The sequence below is a fragment of the Lissotriton vulgaris genome, unplaced genomic scaffold (genome assembly GCF_964263255.1).
Source record: "Lissotriton vulgaris unplaced genomic scaffold, aLisVul1.2 SCAFFOLD_344, whole genome shotgun sequence".
In the NCBI taxonomy this organism is placed as follows: domain Eukaryota; kingdom Metazoa; phylum Chordata; class Amphibia; order Caudata; family Salamandridae; genus Lissotriton; species Lissotriton vulgaris.
The window spans coordinates 116601-139750 of record NW_028251880.1 but is presented as its reverse complement, the minus strand read 5'-3'; positions in this window follow the sequence as shown (position 1 = coordinate 139750).

The window sequence follows — 23150 nt, the reverse complement described above, 5'->3', positions numbered from 1 at the left end:
AGAAATAGGTTAAGTGAAAACTGCACCCCGAGGTTTGCATCTATAAGATGGGCAAATTCCCCATGGCCAGAGCCTGTGATTCTGGGCAAATCGCTTAATCTCCCTGTGCCTAACAAAAACAAAATGAATGTGTCCTTGTGTAATGCAACTGGTGCTGATATAAAGTGCTCTGATATCCGATACCTTCGGGTCAAGTTCACGCTATATAAAACTCCGGGGGGGGGGGGGAGTAGCAGGATATTGTTCTGCACAGCAGAGAGCCAACATCACTTCCGTCACCCATCCTTTACATTCAGGGAAGACTCAGTACATCCGATCAACTTGAATTTATAATATGACGTATAACGTAACGTGCTTGTGAATCACGCTCCTCTGAGGACTCTTGGCACTGTAAAACAGACATTAATTGTTACCCATATTCATGGTACCCATTTAATCATCCTCTGGAAGATGAAAGGCCAGGTGGACCCACTGGGATTTGACCTTCGACCATGAGGTCAAATACAGGTCAGTGCAATGGATGCATCAGCTCAGAAAGTCCATAAAGACAAGTTCTAAACTTTTTTTCTGTCTAAATTTTGTGATAATCAACATGATTTATCAGTGGCTCACCACAGACTGGGCTGTTATTAAATTATTTGAGCCCCATAAAAGCATACACAGGAACAGTTATTTTTTGGCACCTAGTGGTGCAGAATTTGACCCACAAGTTTATTTGCCCTGAATGTGCTAAATATCCTTAACAAGCCATGCCACATGAAGGCGTTCATCTGAGACTTGAGAACAGATCAATTCTTGTTCCAACGCCCCCCATCCACCCCAGATTCTGACGATCATGCACATCGGGGGGCTAAGAGCTCTCAAGGAAGGGCCAAGGCAAAGTTCAATTCTGTTATAGGGTCTCTGGGTTAATGTTGATCATGCAAAAACAATCAGGATACTGAGAGTGAAAGGAAGAAATTTAATGTTTTATTATTTGTAATAATATCTCTGGCTAGGGTATGAAGGCGTGCAGAATATTAAATTGTAAAATGAAAGCTGGCCTTCTCGTACAGTTATTTGAATAATATTCGCTGACATGGCGCTAATTTACAGGTAAATTACACCAGACTGCAGAGCGGAGCATTATGCAAGTAATGACTGCAGTCATCAGTCACTCACAGACAGTAGTGTATTACTGCTCTCTTGTACAATGTGCTCATATAGCTCCTACAGCATTATTGCTAACAATTAATCAGAACAAAACCCCTAGTCATAGCAGGTCACTCTACCTAAAAGGGACCAATTTACAGGCAACAACATATAAATGTGTACTCCATATTAGCAGAAAATGTCTTTGTTGAGAGCGTACCTGATTATTTAAAGCATGTGCACGAATCAAACTTCGTGTAACTTTTTTTCAGGTTCATGTTATGAAAAATGTTGTGACACAGTTGACCACACCACGCGGACTAAAAGTGTTTTTCAATTAATTGTAAACTCAGAAATATTGGTGCACCCTCTAAAATGATGTATCTGTAGGAACAGTAGTGAGCAATCTGTTGCCATCCTCAAGGTCAAACACTAGATTATACAGAATGCAGGGGGCAACCATTTTTAGATTACATAGATTGGATTGTGCAATTTTTCAAGGACATTTGCTCTGACTTTCAAGTGCAAACTTAACATTTTCATTGACTTTCCATTAGAATTTGCTTGAGTCGGTCAACCCAAATGTTAGTGCAAATTATTAGTGCCATTTATTTTAGAAGCAGTGGTGTAAACATTTGAACCTGCTCTGCATACCCCCTGGGATTAAAATACTATCTGACAATTGGTTAAACTGCCTCATCTATGCAAACACACACACCTATATTTTATCATTTACACGTAATTTGCATTGTGCATTCACAGTGTATAATCAGCACACTGAACAGTGTGGGTCCGATTCACAGAACTAACTTAAGACAAAATCCTAAACTTACTACCATTTGGTATTCACAGAAGGCACTCACTCATTTTGGTAGTCACAGAAGGCACTTACTCATTTCGGTATTCACAGAAGTAATTTAGGAGTCCTAAAGTTAGGAGTCCTAACTTTACTACTCCTAAATTGAAAAAATCATAATTTTAAGACTTTCGGTATTCACAGAAGGCATTTGGGAGTCCTAAAGTTTGGACTCCTTACTGTACTACTCCTAATCCTAACCTTAAGACTTTCGGTAGTCACAGAAGGCATTTAGGAGTCCTAAAGTAAGGAATCCTAACCTTAGGAATGCCTTCTGTGAATACCGAAAGTCTTAAAGTTAGGATTTTGCTCAGTTTAAAAGTAGTAAAGTTAAGAGTCCTAACTTTAAGACTGCTAAATGCCTTCTGTAAATACCGAAAGTCTTTTTTTTTAACTATGAATTTTATAGAATTTTTAAGGATAGACAAAAACAAGAAAAAGAAAAGATAACATTATCAGAGCAATACACATAGAAAGGGTGGGAAAGTAAACTTAAAAGAAAAATAAGAGCAAGATGTAAATGTATAGAATAAAATATGAAATTAAGAAGAGGAAGTAGCTTCAGATACAGGTGCATGTGTAGCAAGATAAGATATAAAAGGTAACCTGAGAAGATCCGATTTAATTTTCGGAGATAAAATAGAAGAGGAAACAGTAGCAATTCTGTGTTCATCACAAATGAAATTCCACCAGGTCAATGAGGATAACTTGGAATTATCTTTCCATCATGACAAAATAACTTTGAATGCTAATGCAATAAATTGGTCGAACAAAAAAGATATAGGAGTACAATCATCTAAGTTAGGTGAAGATGAACCTAGAAAAACATTTTGCGATGATAATGTAATATCACTCTTAAAGATTTTCATGCATGTAGACCAAATAGAATGCCAAAAGGTCAATACATTAGAACATTCATAAATCTGATGTCTTAAAGTGCCAGTAAATTCAGAAAAAGACCAGTACAAGGGTGAGGAGGAAGGGGAAAACTTGGATATACAGACAGGAGTAATAACTGCTCTATTGAAAATAAAGTAGAGAGATTGAGTTATACGAGCAGCAGCAGAAATTTTGAATAACTTAAACCATAATTTATCCCAAACAGAGACAGATATTGAAAAGGATAAGTCTTGTTTCCCAAGATAATTCTGTAGGGGATTTAGGTCTTTCAGTAACATGTAATGACAATAACTTTGAGCGACTTTTGGTTTGTGTTCTTGAGAAATATTATATAGCGGTGTAGATAGAATAAGTGAGGTGGAGACATTGGAGAAATCAAAAGAAGCTAAGTAGGACTGCAAAGCTGTTTAAATTAAATTATATTCATGGAAAAATGTGTCGGGAAATGATTTCGTAATTGTAATTCAGGGAAGGGAATAACTAAATTTTGGTGAATTAATTGATGGACGAAAATAATTCCCTTCTCCTTCCAATGTTTGTAGTAGAACGATTTACTTTTGTATTTGATGTATTTATTATACTAGATAGTAGAGGATGAAAAACATTGAAACGGGTCTAGACCTTCAACGAGTATGTTATATAGTAGGTTTTGGGGATATTTTGAATTAGGATTATTTGATATGAAAGTACAATTAGACATGTAAATTACATTCCGAAAAGAAAAATCTTTTAATAAGGAGAGTTCAGAAACAATCCATTTGTGTATAGGGATATCAGCAAATTCATAGGATAGGGCAAAAAATTGTCTAATAAAAAATCCAGAATGGTAGGCTTTAAAATCAGGAAAACGCACACCTGCTTCAGATTTTGGGCGTTTAAGTTTTGTAAGAGAAATGTGAGGATGTTTTTTGTTCCATAAAAACTTTGTACAGATGGAATTAATTTGTGAAAAAAAATGAAACAGGGATCCAAAAAGGTAGCATAGATAATGTATAGAGGATATGGGGAACAATCATCATTTTAATGGTGTCTAACCTACCCCACCAGGACAAATGGAGAGGGGACAAAAAAAGTAGGAGAGACTGAATTTTGGTAATTAGTGCATTAAACGTGTGTCTAATTGTGGTAGACAAAGTAGCAGAAAACCAGATACCAAGGTATTTGATTTTTGTAGGACACCGTGTAAAATTAGTATCATTAAACATATATATATAATACAAAGAATTCAGCTGTAAAACTTCTGTTTTTGAGAAGTTCAATTTATATCCAGAAATACTGGAATATAACTGAACCTAGTCCAAGAAAGGAGGAAGGGGAGTGTGAGGGTTAGACATATTTATTGATATATCTTCAGCATATGCTGACATTTTGGTTTCTAAAGAGTTATATGTGATGCCAGAAATATGTGTGTTAACACGGATACGCTCAGGGAAGGGTTCAAGACATAAAACAAATAACAAGGGAGAAAGAGGACAACTTTGACTTGTACCTCTAGATAAAGAAAAAAAATGAGAAACGATTATATACTGGCGCGGGGTAAGAATATAACAATTTATTTATTTATTTATTTCAAGGTTTTATATAGCGCGAACAAGATCCTTACAGATATCAGAGTGCTTTGCATAGAATAAGAAGACAAAAACAATATAATACAGGGGAAAGAGAAACAGTTAAATAGTATTTACACAGTTTTACGTTCAAGTGAGTTTAGCCAGGAGGATCGATTTGACTTCCTTTTTCGAAGAATGCAGTGGATGAGATAAGTCTTATTTCAGGAGGGAGGGCATTCCAAATGCTGGGGGCCATCCCTAAGAAGGATTGTTTGTATTTTTTTGTCTTGTGGAATTTTTGTGGTTTCAGGAGGAGAGTTTGTGCGCTTCTTGTTGTTCTTGAGCCTCCTGAGATTGTCAATTTCTGTGCGATGAAACTAGGCGAATTGTGGTGTATGGCCTTATGAGTAATGCACGCTATTTTCAGGTGTATTCTGGCTTCATAGGGTAACCAGTTCAGAGATTTTAAGTCGGGGGAGATGTTTGAGCGTTTTTTTGATCCAGTGATGAGTCTTGCTGCAGCATTGATAGAAGCTCTTAGTGGTGCGGTTGTAGATAGGGGGAGGCCGCAGAGTGTGGTGCTTCCATAATTGATCCGAGGGATAACTAGCGCTTGGACCGCAGTTCGGAAGTCGTTGGCTGGGAGGAAGGGTTTCAGCTTCCTCAAGGTGTTGATTTGGAAATTAGCTCCCTTCGTTGCATTGCTGATATGTCGTTGCATATTCAGATTGGAGTCCAGGGTTATACCTAAAGATTTTGCTGAGTCTACAATGATGGGTTGGACGTTGAATGCATTGAGGTGTTTAAGCCAATCCTGAGCGATGTGGATTTTGGCGGGGGAGCTATTAGTGAGAACTCAGTTTTTAGAGCATTAAGTTTGAGGTGATTCTCTGCCAACCATGTCTGTGTTTCCTTAAGAGTTGAGTTGAGAAGTTTGATGTCATCCAGGGATTGTAGTTTGAGGTAGAGTTGGGTGTCGTCAGCATACATGTGGAATTGCACATTTGAGGCATGAAGCAGTACAGTGAGTGGCTCCATGACTAGATTGAAAAGTGTAGGGGATAAGGCTGATCCTTGCGAGGCAGTAAGGGCTGGAAAAAGTGTTGTTGATTTTGAATTTCTGAGCCGATTGTGGAGGAAGGAGGTGAACCATTTGAGTACTGTTCCAGAAAGACCCATTCTGGTGTTCAGCAGATCGAGTAAGTTCTTGTGTTTGACCGTGTCGAATGCTGAAGACAGGTCGAGAAGGATGAGGAGGCAGGTACCATTTTGGTCAAGAATTTGAAGTGCATCATCAATAATGTGAGTCATGGCTGTTTCTGTGCTGTGGCCTGCGCGGAAGCCAGATTGGTGTCGGTTGAGGAGGTCAAAGTGATCGATGTGTTTTGTCCGTTGGAGGTGAACACATTTTTCTAACAGTTTGGCTAAGGTAGGAATGTTGGAGATAGGGCGATAATTATTAAGGTCAGTAGGGTCAGCTGTGGGTTTCTTGAGTATGGGCGATACTTGTCCCACTTTGAGGGAGTCTGGAATGCATCCTATTTGGAAAGAGCTGTTAATGATTTTGGTCCAGAGAGGTAGAAGCCATGGGATAAGATCCTTTACAGCATTAGCAGGTAGAGGGTCCGAGAGGTGATTGGAGGGCTTCTGGTGCCCAGGATCTTGCCTATGGAATCTTCTGTGCAGGTGTCAAAGGATGACCAGGACGCATTGTTTTTTAGTTTGATGAGGGTTTTGCTGAGGGGGCTAGAGTATAGGTTTAGATAAATGAGATCATTCTTGATGTTGGTTGTTTTTAGATTGAAGAAGGTAGAGAATTCTTCACAGGAAGGTAGGGTGTTGGATGTGTTCAGTAATCGTTGTGGTTCGTCCTTGGATTGCGATTTGATTAGTTCAAAGAGTTTTTTGGGTCGGTTTTTTGGTTGGTCAAGTTGAAGGCTAAAGAAGTCGGCCTTTGATCATTTGATTTTCCTGAAGTAAGCATTTCTCTTTTTCTTTACTGCATTGAGGTGAAAAACTGAGGGGGTAGATCTCCAATTACATTAAGCTAATCTCATAGCTCTGTCATCGTTGAGCAGACCGTCGTACCATGGTTTAGAGATTTTGGAGGAGACTCTTTTTAACTGAAGGGGTGCAACTTCGTTGACTATCGTGGTCATTGATTTGAGGTAATGATCGGTGAGCGCCTGAACATCAGTGTTACCGGTGGGGGGAAGGAGAAGGTTGTAGCTGGGTGATGGTAAGGAGTTGGGATTGAGTTTCTTCAGGTCTCTTTTCCAGGTCTTGGGTTTGGAGGATTGGGCTGGACAAAGTTTCACATATTTATTGATTAAGAATGTGATAATGTGGTGGTCAGACCAGTCACAGGGTTGGATTGAGTCTAGTTGGGTGGCATCACCTTTGGAGATGATGAGGTCCAGGATAAAGCCTTTGTCCTGAGTGGGGATGTTGCAGATTTGGGTGAGGTCTAGGGTGTTGAGGAAGTTTTTGAGACTGTTGACCACCGAGTCATTGTGATCATTCCAGTGAAGATTGAAATCACCAAGGAATATTTGTGTAATTTGTCGACCCGAGTTCGTTGTGATCATGTCCATGAGGTGTTCAGTGAAGGTGAGGTTGTCTCCTGGTGGGTGGTAAATGATATGTAGAGAGCAAACTGGATTGCCCACACTGTTGACGTCAAGACATATGTGTTCCCAAGAGGAAAAAGTAGGGGAGATGGCTCTGGTTACTGGGAGGTTACTCCTGTGAACACATGCTATACCACCTCCTGTCCTGCAGACCCTGTCTAATCTGATGATGTGATAGTTAGGGGGAACTAAAATGTCAATGAGCGGGGAGGAGGATTCTGTTAACCAGGTTTTGGTGAGTATGATAAGGTCTAGATCACGTGCGATTATGAGGTCGGCTATGTCCGATGCGTGTCTGGGGGCAGATCTACAGTTAAGTAGTGGGGTGATGATGGAGGCGGAGGGGTCCAGAGTGAGGGTGACTTTTGTGAGGTTATTAGAGATGGTGACTCTATTATTTTGAGTAGGGGGCCTGTGAGGGTTAGAATGGATAGTAGGGATGGGGAGGTGTGTGGTGGCTTTGCGGGCCATGGAGGTGGAATCATAGGAGTGTAGGAGGGCACGTATGTCATAACATGTCAATGTATTGATGCATCGGGACGGTCAGGTGGAAGAGCTATGGGCAGGGATGGAGGTCCAGAGAGGAGGGTTGTGTGTGTATGAACATGTAGATGGGGTGGGGGGCTGGTGGGGTAGGTGGGTACCGGGTAGAGAAGGGTGTCTAATATGATTTGTAAATAGCTCTTTGAATGTTTGTAGCTCGTCTTTAATTTGGAAGAGGGTGGTCATAATCTTGACCAGAGTGGAGTTAGTGACGGTGGTGGTGGAGATGGTAGAGCGTAGCAAAAGTTGAGGAGATTGGACTCTGTTTGGTGTGAGACCTGAAAGGGGCCGGGAAAGAGTATGGGGCGGAGGTGGGTAGAGTTTGGTATGTGTTAGGCGTGGGTATAGTGGACGTAGGGGCATGTGAAGGAGGGAGAGGAGATGGTGTAGGAGTTTCCATGGTGGGTACTTGTGTGGTTATACTGCCAGTGTGTGGGAGGGGTAACAAGGTGGGGGGTGGTGTGGGAGGAGGGGAAATGGGGGTGGTATAGAAGGGGGGCATATTGGTGATATGGGGTGAGGGGGTAGAGGTGGGGAAAGTGGGGGTGGTAGTGAGGGTTAGGAGTGAGGGGGGACTAGGTGTGAGATGGGGGAGGAGAAGATGTGAGAGGAGGAGAGGAGACTGGATGTGAGAAGAGGGGGTGGTGATGGGGGAGTGGGGACTCGGTGTGAGTGGTGGAGGGGTGGTGATGTTGTGAGGGGAGGAGGAGGGGGGACTAGGTGTGAACGGAGGGGAAGGGGTGAGGGCGGTGGGGGTAATAGTTATGGAAGGAGGAGGGGCGGCAACGGAGGAGGGGGGGCTAGATAGGAGAGGAGGCGGGGTGGTGATGTGAAAGGAGGGGGAGGGCTAGTTGTGGGAGGTGACGGGCTGGAGATGTAGCAGGAGTAGGGTGGACTAAATGTAAGAGGGGGAGGTGATAGAGGAGGAGGGGATACATTTGAGGGTTGGCAGGGAGGTGGTAGGGGAGGGGGGCTAGATGTAGGAGGGGGAAGGGTGGTGTAAGAGGAAGAGGGGCTGGGAGAAAGGAGAGGCTTGGATCTCTTTAATAATATGAAATATGTTATCAAATAGGTTAAGGCTATGTTACGTGGATTGAATGAGGATAGTGCCGTTATTGTAGATAGTGATGGTTGCTGTGGCATGGAAGAGTTGTGATGATGTAATAAACATCCGAAGACCATGTGCGGACTTCTTCATGGAGAAAGTCATGAGTAGGGATAGGAAGGCTTTCCTCCATTGTGCTCTACGTTTGGTGTAGAAGATGATGTTGGTAGTCGTGGGTCCAAATCGAGGTGAGAAATAAGGATCTGCAAAGGGGGTTTCTGGGTGGGATTTCAGGAAGTTGTGTTTGAAGGTGTTCGCTGATTATTTTGTGAGCTTGGGGGGGTAAATGATTTTGTATGTGTGGGTGCCTGTGAGTTCCATTGTGAGAAAAGAGGTCTATGTAGGGTGAATGTGTGGTATTGTCTTGGGTAGGTAGTGACTGCAGAGAATGAGTAGGATGCCTGAGGAGGGACTAGCCTAGGGCTAGTCAGGACTAGACTAAGATGGCCGACACCTTGGGGAAGAAAGAGAGTGGCTATGTAGGAAAGTAATAGCTGAAGGGAATGTATATAGGGCAGTAACAGCCGAGGAGGGTGTGATTCGGAAGCCTGCGGTGGGACTAGTCTAGGACAGGTTTAAGACAAGTCAAAGATGGCAGAGAACTTAGGGAGGAAAGAGAGTGGTAGTGTAGACCTTTGTCTGTTTCTATGACAGGAGAGAGGTGGAGTTGTCCTATCTCTATTTCATTAATTTTCGTGGAATGAGGAGAGAAGTCCTGTTTCTATCCTGATGAGAAGGATAGAGGTTGTGAGGTGGAGGGTCCTATTTCAATTTCTAAGTCCCTTTTCACTTGCAGTGGATTTGGGGAATATTATGCAGCAGTGGCACTGAGGAGTTGAGGGCCTGCGATGCATGGCCCTGTGTCAAGTAGGGAAATAGTAGTAAAACAATCAACACACTGTAAATTAATCACAATGAGTAAAGCAATACAATTGATAAATAACAGTGTCCCAAAAGAAAGGGAGTGAAATAGCGTGATGCTGTGAAAGGAAAGAAATAGTGAGAAGGTAGTAGTCGTGACAAATGAATATATCCAATTTCATTAGAAATTCAAACACTATTAAACAGCTTCAGATCCCTGAGCCCAAGTGAGGGATCATAACATATCCCATTTTTGTAAAATTGTCTATATTGACACTGGTATAGGAATATCCAAAATAGTGCGGGCGGTGTCAACTGAGGAAGGAGTGCACCCTGTATACACCTTGTCCTGATGAAGACCCCCGATGTAAGGCCACTAGTACGCCTTCAATTGTAGCGTGGGGTCGAAACGTCGACGGCTACCTCCTTCCTTCCTCAGTTGACACCGCCCGCACTATTTTGGATATTCCTATACCAGTGTCAATATAGACAATTTTACAAAAATGGGATATGTTATGATCCCTCACTTGGGCTCAGGGATCTGAAGCCGTTTAATAGTGTTTGAATTTCTAATGAAATTGGATATATTCATTTGTCACGACTACTACCTTCTCACTATTTCTTTCCTTTCACAGCATCACGCTATTTCATTCCCTTTCCTTTGGGGCACTGTTATTTATCAATTGTATTGGTTTACTCATTGTGATTAATTTACAGTGTGTTGATTGTTTTACTACTATTTCCCTACTTGACACAGGGCCATGCATCGCAGGCCCTCAACTCCTCAGTGCCACTGCTGCATAATGCATCCTCAATGCAGTACCTCACCTTGCAGCCCACCAGAACCTTTCCTGCACAATGCATCCTTGATGCATGATCTCGCACCACTCCACAAACCACGATTTAAGATACGTTGTTCGGGGAGCCTAACTGGGTGCCTGTATCCGGCCCACACTCCATCGTGGTCAGCCTGAACTTGTGACTTTGTCCTGGTCCGGCATAACCAAATAACTAGCGTTGATGTTTTGTGCTTCTAGGCACTATTATCTCTTAAATCTTTAAAATTGCATATTTCCGTTTCTACTGATTAGATTTTTGTAGTTTTCGTCTCAAATAATGTATTAATATTTACTCTATTTTTCGAAATTGGTGTGGGATTTTCTTATGTTGTGTTTTGTTTTTACTTTATTACTGTTTCAGTACTGCATACATACTTTACACATTGCCTCTAAATTAAGCCTGACTGCCTTGGTGCCTAGGTACCAGAGGGTTGCGCACAGGTTATTCTGGGGTTTACTTGTGTTTTCACCCTGACACAAATTGCAGTTGCTGCTGTAGTAGGCTTCACCCCCCTCAACCCGTAACCAAATTTCCAACAGTGTGCATATGATAAATGCCAAACCTGACATCAGTCACTGATTAACGAATAGTAATCAATATTGTTATTGGCTACAAAGTCATAATCAAACTTCAGAGAGCATTTGTATAGCACAGACTGCCCATCAGTTTTGAGGCTGGTCTTAATACTGCCTAGTCTTCAGCCAGTGGCTTAAGAAATCTCCCAGCAATGAATAGTTAAGGGGCTCTTGCAGGAGGGAGTATATGGAAAACAAAACAAGGCACAAAGGAGTACGAGACTTGGCAGGGGGAGTGGGAAGGGGAGGAGGGAAGTCAAAATAGTCCCTCATTGTTGTAATACAAAGAATGGTCAGAAAGCCGAGGTGCAAGTTCTGCAAGATGGTTTATTGTTTTGGTGGGAGGTAAGTGATAAGTTCCATTAGTAGGAGCAGCCTCCCTGCTGCTCAGCCCATACTCCAGTTGAAGCTCACAGGCATCCAATATTGTAATGCATTACCATGCACCAACATTCCACATAGCACACATATACTGGCTGAGCAGCAGGTATAACAAATCTCCCCTTTTTACAGAACATAAGAACAACATTGGGACTACTAGATGAATGTCTCGCATTTACACAAAGAGAGAAAAGCACATGCATGAAAACAAATAGAATGTAAAGATAAGGTATCACACATACATAGGAGACCATGCATGTAAAAACAATAAATAAAAGAGCGACAATAATGTGAATAACAGATGGAAATATCGCAAAAAACAAGAAGACATGCATGGAAAAAATATTAGATGTCGCCATGACTAAAAATAAGGTACAACCCACATCTCCCCCTTTTCCAAACAAAAGAAGAAAACCCTGCACTTTACCACAACCCACACCTCATACCGAACCCTACAGACCAGCTGGCCAGTCTACAATAATAAGCAGCACACAGGGGAAACCAACACAAAAGTGGCACAGCAGACATAACACAGAGCATAACATAAACATGAACAAGAAGTACTGATCTCAATCAATCACCAAATAACTCTCACACACATAAATAAAACCCTGGGTGACTTACACCTTCACAGTCATCCCCACGATTAAATCTCACGTGTATGCCATATAACAGGTGGCTTACTCTCTCACAGCCATCCCACACCAAGCATCAACACAAAACCTCATGTTTAAGGGAAATATCGAGTGACTTAGCCTTGCACATTCATCCCACACCACACAATTGGTGACTTATGCTTTCACAGTCATCCGACTCATAAAACATCACGTGTATGACAAGCAACGGGTGACTTACACCTTCACAGGCATCCCTACCAACAAACCAACTAGTGAACATAAAGAAATGGGTGATATACTCACAGCCAACCCACACAACAACAATAAATGGGTGACTTACTCACTCACTGTCATCCCACTAACATAAAATCTGAAGCAAAAATAAATAGGTCACCTAACCCCTCGCAATCATCCTTCAATAAAAATGCATCCATTATAAGGAAAACTGTGGGTGTCTAATTCCCCAACAGTCAACCCCCAAGAAGAGTCATCACAAACATTTCAGTAGGGTACAATAGACACTTGACGACTCCCCCCACTTCTGCGCACTGCAAAACATGACATGTACAGAGTAAGTAATCTATCACAGCATAAATGCAGGAAAAACCTAACACACCAGAAAACTCCACCTATAAGCATTCAAACACCCCCAAACCATTATAGTGCAAGTTCTCCAACTACTTATTTTATCCACATTAGCATCCAGTAACAACCATACCACACCAACTGAAAATTAAAACACCAAATAAAAAAACTTAAGCTAACGCACAGGTGACCTTACCATACTTGAACAACAATTAACCATTAGGCAGATAATAATCATTGAGCATAGTAAGCAAAACGGCATATTACTAATTAGCACAATGGTAGTACAGCACAACTCTCTACGAATGTATGACATAACTACGCCATACATTACCATGCAGCGGGTTACAACGCAGACGTTACATTGTCTGCGTTGTTACCACGCATGGCTTTACATTTACGACTTGCACTAGATGGCGTGCTGGACTTAGGAATAGTATAAATTACTATGCCTACTCCAGTTAGCGCAACAGTAGGGAATGTGTTGGATTTAAAATCCAACACATTCCATGGTGTTGCGCGCCATCTAGCGCAAGTCTTAGAAATGACTTGCGATGTAATGACTTGCGTGGTAATAATGTGGACGATGTAACGTCCGTGTTGTAACCTACCCGTGTGGTATCGACAGCGTTGTAAATGCTGTTTTCCCTCTCTGCACAAAGTTCCTGGTGAGCGACCTCTCAACCGAGTATACTGCCATACTGCACCACACTGGCAAATGAATCAGTTCACCTCTGACTTGGCTGCAGGCAACATGTCAGACCAACCGTCACTCCCTCTAACACCAGTAGTAGATGCCAAATCATGAAACAATGGCATCATCCAGATGACTGTCTTGGAACGAAAGTTTGCACCACAAAACGTTGATCCACTGTGCACCACCCAGAGAGAACGAGAAACAAAGGACAAAGTACCGGCAAGAAAATAAATTAAAATGGCGGCACACACAGAAGATCTATGCCGAGTGGTTCTAGGCACATGTGTGTGCCAAACGTCCAAGAGCAGCCCACGTCCCTGGACAGCATCGGAGAACCGCTGCATGTTGTCCTGCAGCACCACTGCACAACCCAAGACCAAGGTAAGAACATGCGCGCTACGCCTCGTGGCCCATTCAAATGCTGCATAGTGGAATCGTCAATAATGGGCACATGCACACGAGACAGCAATCTCTACCAGCATAGCGTAGCTCACCAAACATTTGTGTTAAAGTTACCACTGTTGGTTACTCCCTCAATTTACCAGTGGTTGCCTGTGTCTTCCACATACATAGTTGGCACACTTTTAGACTGTTCAATATTACAGGACAATACTAAAGAGTTGAAGCTCAATGTACTGCAGGTTAACCTCACATATAAGGAAATTCATGAATCTAATTGACAGAGGTTGGCTCTGCTGGGCCAACCGATGTAGAGGTCACTGGAGGGTCTACCGGGCTCCAGGGGATTCTGTCTGTCTCTGTACTTTTAGTTTCTTGCTCTATAGTTGCCAATAGCCTCAGCAGTTCATTTCACAGCAGTTTCTCTTGAATCTTCAAATTCTTCTGTTCTTGGTTTCTCAGTCTCTCGCTGTAAGATATCACCTTTCATTCAGCTTACAAACGTAGGTTCGCCAAAAAGTTGTTAAACAAAGTATGGTCTGGAAGCAGAGATGTAAGTTCTGCAAGATGGTTTATTGTCTTGGTTGCAGGTAAGTAATACTTTCCAATAGTAAGCTCTATTGTAAGCTATAGTAATGAGCCCCCACAGGAGCATCCTCCCTGCTGCTCAGCCCTTACTCCAACTGGCACTCACAGGCACCTAACATTCCAATGCAACACCATGCACCAACATTCCACACTGCACACTCATAATGGCTAAGCAGCAGATATAACACTCATTTAGGTAGACCTATTCTCCCACTGGAGGTGAAAGCCCCATCTGTACATGTTTACTGTTAATATTACTGCGATTATTATTACTTTTATAATTATATTTGATAAAATGCTATCTCCTTTTGGTTACCTAGGACCACGTGACAGAGAGCAGATAAAATACAGCAAAATAATAGGAATGTGAGGTTAGAGACTGTAATGAGTTGGAGCGCACGCAGGAGGTAGGCTTTTATGAAGAGATATTGTGGCTCTTTCCCACCCATAACTGAGAGCGTCCCAATGTCCACAAATCTCCCCCTGCAACTGACTAGTGTTGCCGAGAAACACACGGACGCCGTTCCATCTCCTGAGCATGGAGCACAACTTAAAAGTAAATCACACTTGAGCAATATAGGGTTGTCCTCAATAGAGCAACACTAACAGGCCTCACGGTAGAGCAAAGGCTACATATCTCATATTACAGAGACCAGTAAAGAGAGTAAATAACTGGTGCCTCCTATGTTCTATCTTGAACAAGTTAATTACCTTCGGTAGTGCATTATCTGAGAGAAACTCTATCTAGCTGCAGATTCCTTACCTTTGAATTTCCCAGGCATCAGACTGGATCCGGAAACTTTGCTCGAGCAATACCCTTGCAGGTGCCGTCGGGTGGCTCCTTTTCGGGCTCCGCAAGATGTCATCAGCGTCAGTAGCATCGGTTATGACATTGAGGTCACCTATATAGGAGCCACCCATGGGGTGCAGACGTCAGTACTTTTCCTTTTCTCCACGCCAGAAGCCCAGAGCCAGGAAGTAACTGATGTAGTTGTGTGCAAAACTAGGGCTCTGAAAAGGGGAGTAACCCTGCCCTAACAAAATCATTCCTCAAAGCGGGGAGGCATAGGTAGGGCTGTAAGGAATCTGAAGCTAGATAGAGTCTCTACAAGATAATGTGTTACCGAAGGTAAGTAATTTGTTTATCTGATAGAAAATTCTAGCTACAAGATTCCTTACCTTTGAATTGGATACCCAAGCCATACAATCCCAGCGGTGGGTTGCAGACACTAGGAAGTCCTGCAGGACTGAAAGGGCAAAATGCTGGTCCCTGCGAACCTTACTCTCCAGGCAGTAGTGCTTGGCAAACATGTGCAAAGATGCCCACGTTGCTGCATGACAGGTGTCCAGGACTGGGACACCCCGAGCCAAGGCCATAGTCGCAGCCTTTCCCCTGGTGAAATGGGCCCTTAATCACTCAAAGGGGTTGCTTCTTTGCCAGGGCATAGCAGTTTTTAATGCAGAGAATGGCCCAGCGAGAGACAATCCTTTTATACAGAGCCCACTCCTTGTTAGCTCCCACGTACCCCACAAAGAGTTGGTCGTCCATCTGGAACATTTTAGTGCTGTCAAGTTAGACTAACAACACTCTTGTTGGGTCAGATGGTGGAGACGCTCCTCTTCCTTAGAGGAATGCGGGGATGAAAAGAAGGTGGGCAGCGTGATAGACTTACACAGATGGAATGGGTTCACTACCTTTAGCAAAACTGAAGCATGGGTGCGAAATACATGATGTAGGGAGGCTTGTAAGATAGCACCCTCAACTCACTCACTCTCTGGGCAGATGTTAGCATCAAAAGAAAGGCTGTCGTAAGCAACCGGAGGGGATAACTGTGCAGAGGCTCGAAAGGAGCACACATAAGAAAAGTGAAGACCAAATTAAGGTCCCACTGTGGCATAATGAAGGGCGCAGGCAGAAACAAGTGAGCTAGCCCTTTCAGAATCCTATTTACAATTGGCAACCTAAAGAGAGAGAGTTGGTCTGACAGCGGCAAAAAAGAAGATAGAGCAGAAAGATAACCCTTGAGAGTCCCCAATGCAGAGCCCTGCTGGGACCTTCTGTAAAGTATAATACGGCAGGTGTAAACCGTCTTAGTGGAGGGACTCATAGGTACCAAAATAATGTTGCATACTTCGGGAGAAAGTTCAAAAGCCATCAACTGTCACCGCTCAATCTCCATGGATAGAGGCGTAGAGTTGACAAGTTTGGGTGGAGGACCCTCCCCTGCTGCTGCGACAGAAGATCCTTTCAAAGGGGCATCCTGATTGGAGGATTGATGCTCATTTTCAGAAGCTCTGGATACCAGACTCTCCTTTCCCAGTACGGAGCAACAAGAATGACTTAGGCCCAGTCGCTCCTGATCTTCTTCAGAACCCTGGGCAGGAGTAGTTTTGGTGGGAAGGCGTACAGCAGGCCTGAGCTTCACTCGTTACAAAAGGCGTTGCCAAGCGGTATCCGACTTGAAAACTCCAGCGCACAGTATTGCTGACACTGTGTGTTCTCTTCTGCCTTGCTTGTTACAGTACCACATGGTGGTGGTGTTGTCCATGAAAACCTGCACTAATTTCCACTTGACAGAGGGAAGAAATGCCTTCAATGTCAACCGAATCGCTTGAAGCTCCAACAAATTGACTTGGAGCCCTGATTCTGCCGGAGTCCAATGTCACCTGATCTCTTCCAGATGGCTGCCCAATCCCAGAAGTGACACATCGGTCACAACTCTGAGATCTGGTTGGGGAAGGGAGAGAGGTCTGTCGTTGAACCAATTGCGGTTCATCAACCACCACTGCAGGTCTCTTGCAGTTCCTTCCAAGATCTGAACCATGTCAGTGAGATTTCCTCGATGCTGCGCCCACTGGAACTTCAGGTCCCACTGAAGAGCTCACATACACCACCTGGCATGCTTTACCAACAGAATGCAGGAGACCATGATGGCCAACAGCCTCAGAGTCATCCTCCCTGAAATTCAGGATAGAGACTAAATCTTTGGAATCATAACCTGGAAATCCTGGACTCGCTGCTCGTGTGAAAATCGGCATTGAGCAATGCTGTTCTGACTTTGTGTCGTCGGGTATAAGGATGGGGCTGGCACCGAAGGCACGGACATCAGGTCCGACATCGGGGGAGGTCGTGATGGCACGACCATCTTTGACCCGGATCTGGGATCAGATCCATGATGCCCCACCGGCGTCGTGGCCGGAGCCAATGGCATTGAATCCAATGGGGCCCCTTATAACCCCCAGGACCCGAAGGCTCACCAGAGGGGTCAGCCCACTCAAAAAGCAAGGCGCATGGCCTCATAAAATTCTTTCATTTGAGCAGGGGTTGCTAAAGCTCCCGATAAGGGAGGGAAGCGCGAAGTTGACCCTGCTCCGCAAAACCGTGCCTAGAGCGTCAGTGTTCCTTACCTGTTTCGTCGACGGACGAGAGTCAAGGCGAAGCTGAAGTCCGGAAAGGTTCCGCAACCTCCTTTTCTTCAATCAGGACCAGGACCTGGATCTCCACTGAGTCTCGCTGGATGGTTTCATAGTCCGCTCCCGCAAGACCTTCGGAGCCATAGCCCGACAATCTGAGCACAACTTCAAGTAGTGGTCATGGTCGATACACCAGAGACAGATGAGGTGCGGGTCTGTAACCGAAATCATGCATTGACAGGCACCTCACAGCTAAATCCTGTTTTCCTTGAAGACATCCTCACACACGAAGCTGGAAAAAATGTCAAAGTCACCAAAAAGTCAAGAAAAGGGCTGTCAAAAAGTGACAGAGGGGTAGCTCTTCCCGGATCGGCGCTTAACTTTCGCGGAAAGAAAAGAACTGATGTCCGCACGCCTTGTTAGCACCTATATAGGTGACCGCAACATCATAACTGACGTTATCAATCAATCAATCAGGGATTTGTAGAGCGCACTACTCACCTCTGAGGGTCCGATGCCAAAAATGTCATGTGGAACTGAATGGAGCCACCCAATGGTGCATGCAAGGGGTATTGCTTGAGCAATGTTTCCGGATCCATCCTGATGCCTGGGAAATTCAAAGGTAAGGAATCTGCAGATAGAAGTCTCTATCAGATAAATCCAGTTAATTGTAAATCTGAATAGTTTAGGTGTCTATAGATCTCAGAGATTGTTCCAGGGTGTAAGTCATTACACACCCGTTGACCTGCCTCCAGGGTTTCATCCTCTTCAACTTTTTGTAAGATCCGATGGGTGGATATTTAAAGAAAGGCCCGGGTGGCAACAAATGAAATAATCTATGAACAGGCATTGTTAAGAATCCAGACCATGGTCGTCCGCAGGTAAGTATTTCCTTATCCAAGTATTATCAAATAGGAAGGAACAACACATCCGACGTTCACGACAGCCAGCAGCAAACAACTGGCATCCGTAGAATGTGTGCTCACCGTATTCAATATGTTAATAACATTCTGTACTACCTACTAACATTCTACTAAACCGCTAATGTATTCAAGAACAAACACAACAGGCATGTTTTTTGTGGTTTTGCTCACAAAGTTTAAATCACAATATGGTCTCCTGGTTCAGAAGTCTTTGGAGCTTGGAAATTGTGTTTATTAAACTTTACTTCTATTGAATGAGCTGCGGTATTTAAAACGAAGACCACTCTTGTTCCTTGCTGGCCAAGCACTTAGGCCTTGTAATTGAATGGTTCGTTGTCAAGGCGACTGCTGTTTTTGCAGCATTCATTTTGGAGGGACAGTGGGTGAATAGTTCCTAGCGCTTACAAAGGTATCCTTTAGATTCCTTTTTATGTAGTTTATGGTAAGGAAGTTTATGAAAATTAGCTTAAGTTAAGAACCATATTTCAAAACAAAAAAAAAATTCTTGAAGACCACGTACAGCGAAAACGTGATTACGAAATCGACATCCACTGTATTTTTACGGAGAAGTTTGGTAATCGTGTATAGCTGAACAATGCGAGTAAAAAAAAAACAAGAGCATATTTTATTAGTGATGCTACATCACCATCTAGTGGTCGAATAGCAAAACTCTAACTCTTATGAACCTTGGAACTTAATTTAGATTTTCAGAATAAAATGCTTCTTTCAACTGATGGCGTTGTTACGAAAGTGCCGAATAGGTCGTAAACAATGACGGATAAGCAAGTGAAGTATTTCTACTAGTACTTAAGGGAATTTAGATTAGTTATCAAATAATACTACTTTCATATTTACACAAGATAATTTTTCCTGAACTCTTTTGTGGGGTAAGGGTGGTTATTTTTGCGTGGTTTATCTAAGAGGAGGAAGAAAAGAATGATCCCCAATCAATAAGAGGGCTTGTAAAGCGTGACTACTCACCTGTAAGGGTCTCAAGGCGCTGGGGGAGGGGGGGGGGGATGCTGGTCTTTTGAAGGCGATAGGGTTCAATCGAAGAGCCAGATTTTGAGGTCCTTCCTGAATTGAGACTTGTCTTTGCTGCGAGGTAGGCGAAAGGATAAGTTTAGGAATCAAACTCTGTAAAACGGACAGGAAAAACACATTTCAAGACAAGACGCATTACATTCTCTTTCTAGTAGAATGGAAGTCAGTCATTTAACTGTGCCACGGATTCTGCCATTCGGAAATACTGTTGGAAAATCAAGTCCCCCCCCTTTACCTTCAGGGTTTCCCCCAACCCCTCTTCAATGCAAAGCAAAACAGAGCACATTCGATCTAGTGCCTGTGACTGGGGCAAGCATTAGCGTTGGTGGCGCCCAGTGCAACAGTCGTTGTAGCCAGGCCCCAGTGACATTCTTCTCCACGGATTCCCCACTACCCCCTCCAATGGTGCCCCTCATCTCTCCTTAGCCCCTCTCTCACATTTTTTTATAGCACTATTCATACCAATGTACGGTGTTATGCAGAAACAAATGAATGTGTAAATCAATGTATAGGAAATGTTACATAAAACAATAAGGCCCGCAAGATCTAGGAGCTGCATGTCACCCATACTGCTCGGTATGCTAAACGTGCTTCATCTGGAGTAATGAAGGGGCAGATTTATTAAGTTTTAACTCAACACAGAGCAGTCCCCACAGTTGGTGCACTGTGCTGTGTGAAAAGGAGAGAGTACAACAGCGACGTCTATACTAACATATGGTGCTGTTGCACTTTCCCCAAGCACTGGCTTACCTTAGGCTGCCTTGCACCATTGCACACATCCTTGCAATTTAGTGCAAGGGTGTGTGAGTGATGTCAAGCATAGGCCTCATTCTTTACCACTTTGCATGTGTGGTGAACAGTTACATCTGCTTCACCGAGTTGTCATTTTTTTAAAGCAAATCTTTGTCTACCAACGATAGTAGTTAGGGATCACCACATCAAAACCCAAGGGGGCTTGAAAACGAATGTCCATGTACTACCCCTGGTGCGCCCCATTGCCACAAAGTAGAACAAAAGGGAGCATAGTGCTATTTAACGTAATTCTAGAGCAAATTTTTTCTATACAGTTCTAGAATTTTGCTAGAAGTAAATCCCAAAACAAAACTTTATGCCAGTTACACATGTGTAATGCAAATCCAGTGCAAAGTGTTTGTAAGTCTGGCCCACAACCTCATGATATAAAATGTAAGAAAGTAGTTGGGTATGTCTATACAAATAAAAATGTATTGCTACCCAAAGGAACCATTTGTAGCAGTCTTGCAATGATGAAAGATTGAGAAAAAAGAAAAAAGGTTCCAAACCTATGCCTTGATGGTAACATATGAAGTGCAAGTAACAAAATGATTTCTACATGCTACACATTATGCTTTGCAGCAGCATCATTAACACTCAATGCTACTTTAACATGAGTCAAAATTATCACCAGACAAATCACAAATCTCTCATAATGTGCATTAACCACAAGAGTTAGCATGCTTATTATCCCCTGAAAAATGCAGTGCAATAAAAGATATCTGCAGGTAACATATGAAGTGCAAGTAACAAAATGATTTCTACATGCTACACATTATGCTTTGCAGCAGCATCATTAACACTCAATGCTACTTTAACATGAGTCAAAATTATCACCAGACAAATCACAAATCTCTCATAATGTGCATTAACCACAAGAGTTAGCATGCTTATTATCCCCTGAAAAATGCAGTGCAATAAAAGATATCTGCAGGCTGGTCTTACCTCTCATCAGCCTGTGATTTATGTGTGCCCTCTCGACCTTGATGCGTCTGGTGAGATGCCATCCCTTGCACCACCCTAACGTCAGCATTGCCTGTGACTCTCCTTTAAATAACCAATGAAATCTCTCCCAGGCCCGTAGAATTCAGACTGACAGTCAGGCGTCAATGAAAGGTCTTCCTGCAAGCTCCCTCAGACCACGTTCATGTATGTGTAAGTTATAAACCCATAACAGCAAATGAGAACAGCATCCCTCTTCCTTGTCAGAGTCCTTCCATTAGTAGGGTGAGCAATGTCCAAGTCGAGCAATGGTGCAAAATTTTTTAAATCAAAATATATTGATGTGTTTTATCTAGGAACCCGATTCAATATTGTGACTTTATGCCCCTATATGGCTATAATCAATAATATCCCTATAACGGCAGAATAATCAGATCCATATTTCAGTAAATCGCCCTTGCAGCCCAAGGCATGGCAGAAGCTACTTCCTTAGATTCCTAGAGAGCACGCCGAGTTCTTTCAATACGCCAAACCTCCAGCAACCTGGGAAAGCCCTGCTTGCTTTGTTTTGATTTGTAATAGAACTCCTGCGAGCACTGTAAGAACGGCCAGTTCTTAGTGACATCTTTATTGACGTCTTATGTCCAAACCTTACGTCAAACTCAGCACCTTTCAGGTATAAATATACCAACGTTGCCTTAAGCAAACACACGGTGGTGATTCTGGAGCAGAGCAGCTAATCTACTTTCCGAGAGCCCAGCAGAAGCGAGAAGCCCCCGGACGCTGCCCCTCCTCTTTGTTGCGCTGAGAAAGACGCTATCTTTTTTCCTGCCGAGAAAATCCAGCTCCGGCGTTTCCAGCCTACCCTTGCAGGTGACTGGGATATCTGGTCCTGAGAGGGAGATACCAGACCTCCTACATTCTATTCCCAAGGTACAGTGCTGACTAAACCCTTAGAGAGAATTCTTGAACAGATCCTTGGCAACAAACCTACTTAACTTAAACTGCTACTTACTTACTCCTTCCCATGTATTAGGCTTAGGTCAGGTACACCGGGGTAGGCGTATTTTAGAAGCACCAGTTGAGCACATTAGCCTATGTATATATGTATATATGTTTTATCCATTTTAAAGTGTCTTATGGCTAAGAAACCATATCAATGGTTTTACAGTATTATTTCATAATACTCCTTTTACTGTACGTACTTTACTTCACAATAAGTATTGCAATTGTGGCAATTCATTTCTCTTGCATGAGAAGGAAGACTGCTCAATAAATAATACCTTTTATTGAAAACGCCCGTCTCTCTATTCTCTGCACCCTGGTGAAATTAAATATGCACAACTGACTGAGTGAAATAGCTGTCTATTGTTTCACACAACTCTAGAGATTGACTCTTATTCTGAGGGAGCAAAGTTGTCATGTTTATGCGGTTGTCGGAAGCTGAATCCCTTCTTGTCTGAGCCAGGGAACCTGATCACTTCCTATTCAGTCAAGAAAGTTTCCAGTGACCTCTGAGCTAGCTGGCGCAAACCTAAATTAAGTCTAACATAGTCAGTAGAGACCTAGAAGACCTCAGTCCTATGTCTACACTGCTGTTTATGTTATTCCAATGCGCAGGGCCTATAGGGAAAATAGGAACTACACTACATGGCGCCCAACGTTTGGTAAGGCGATAAAACTAACGCAAGACGTTAGAGTAACTCAGTCGTGCTTTTTCACACAGACCCTTTCTCCCGTAAATACTCCAATAGACGTCTGGAGTGGGTGAAAGGTT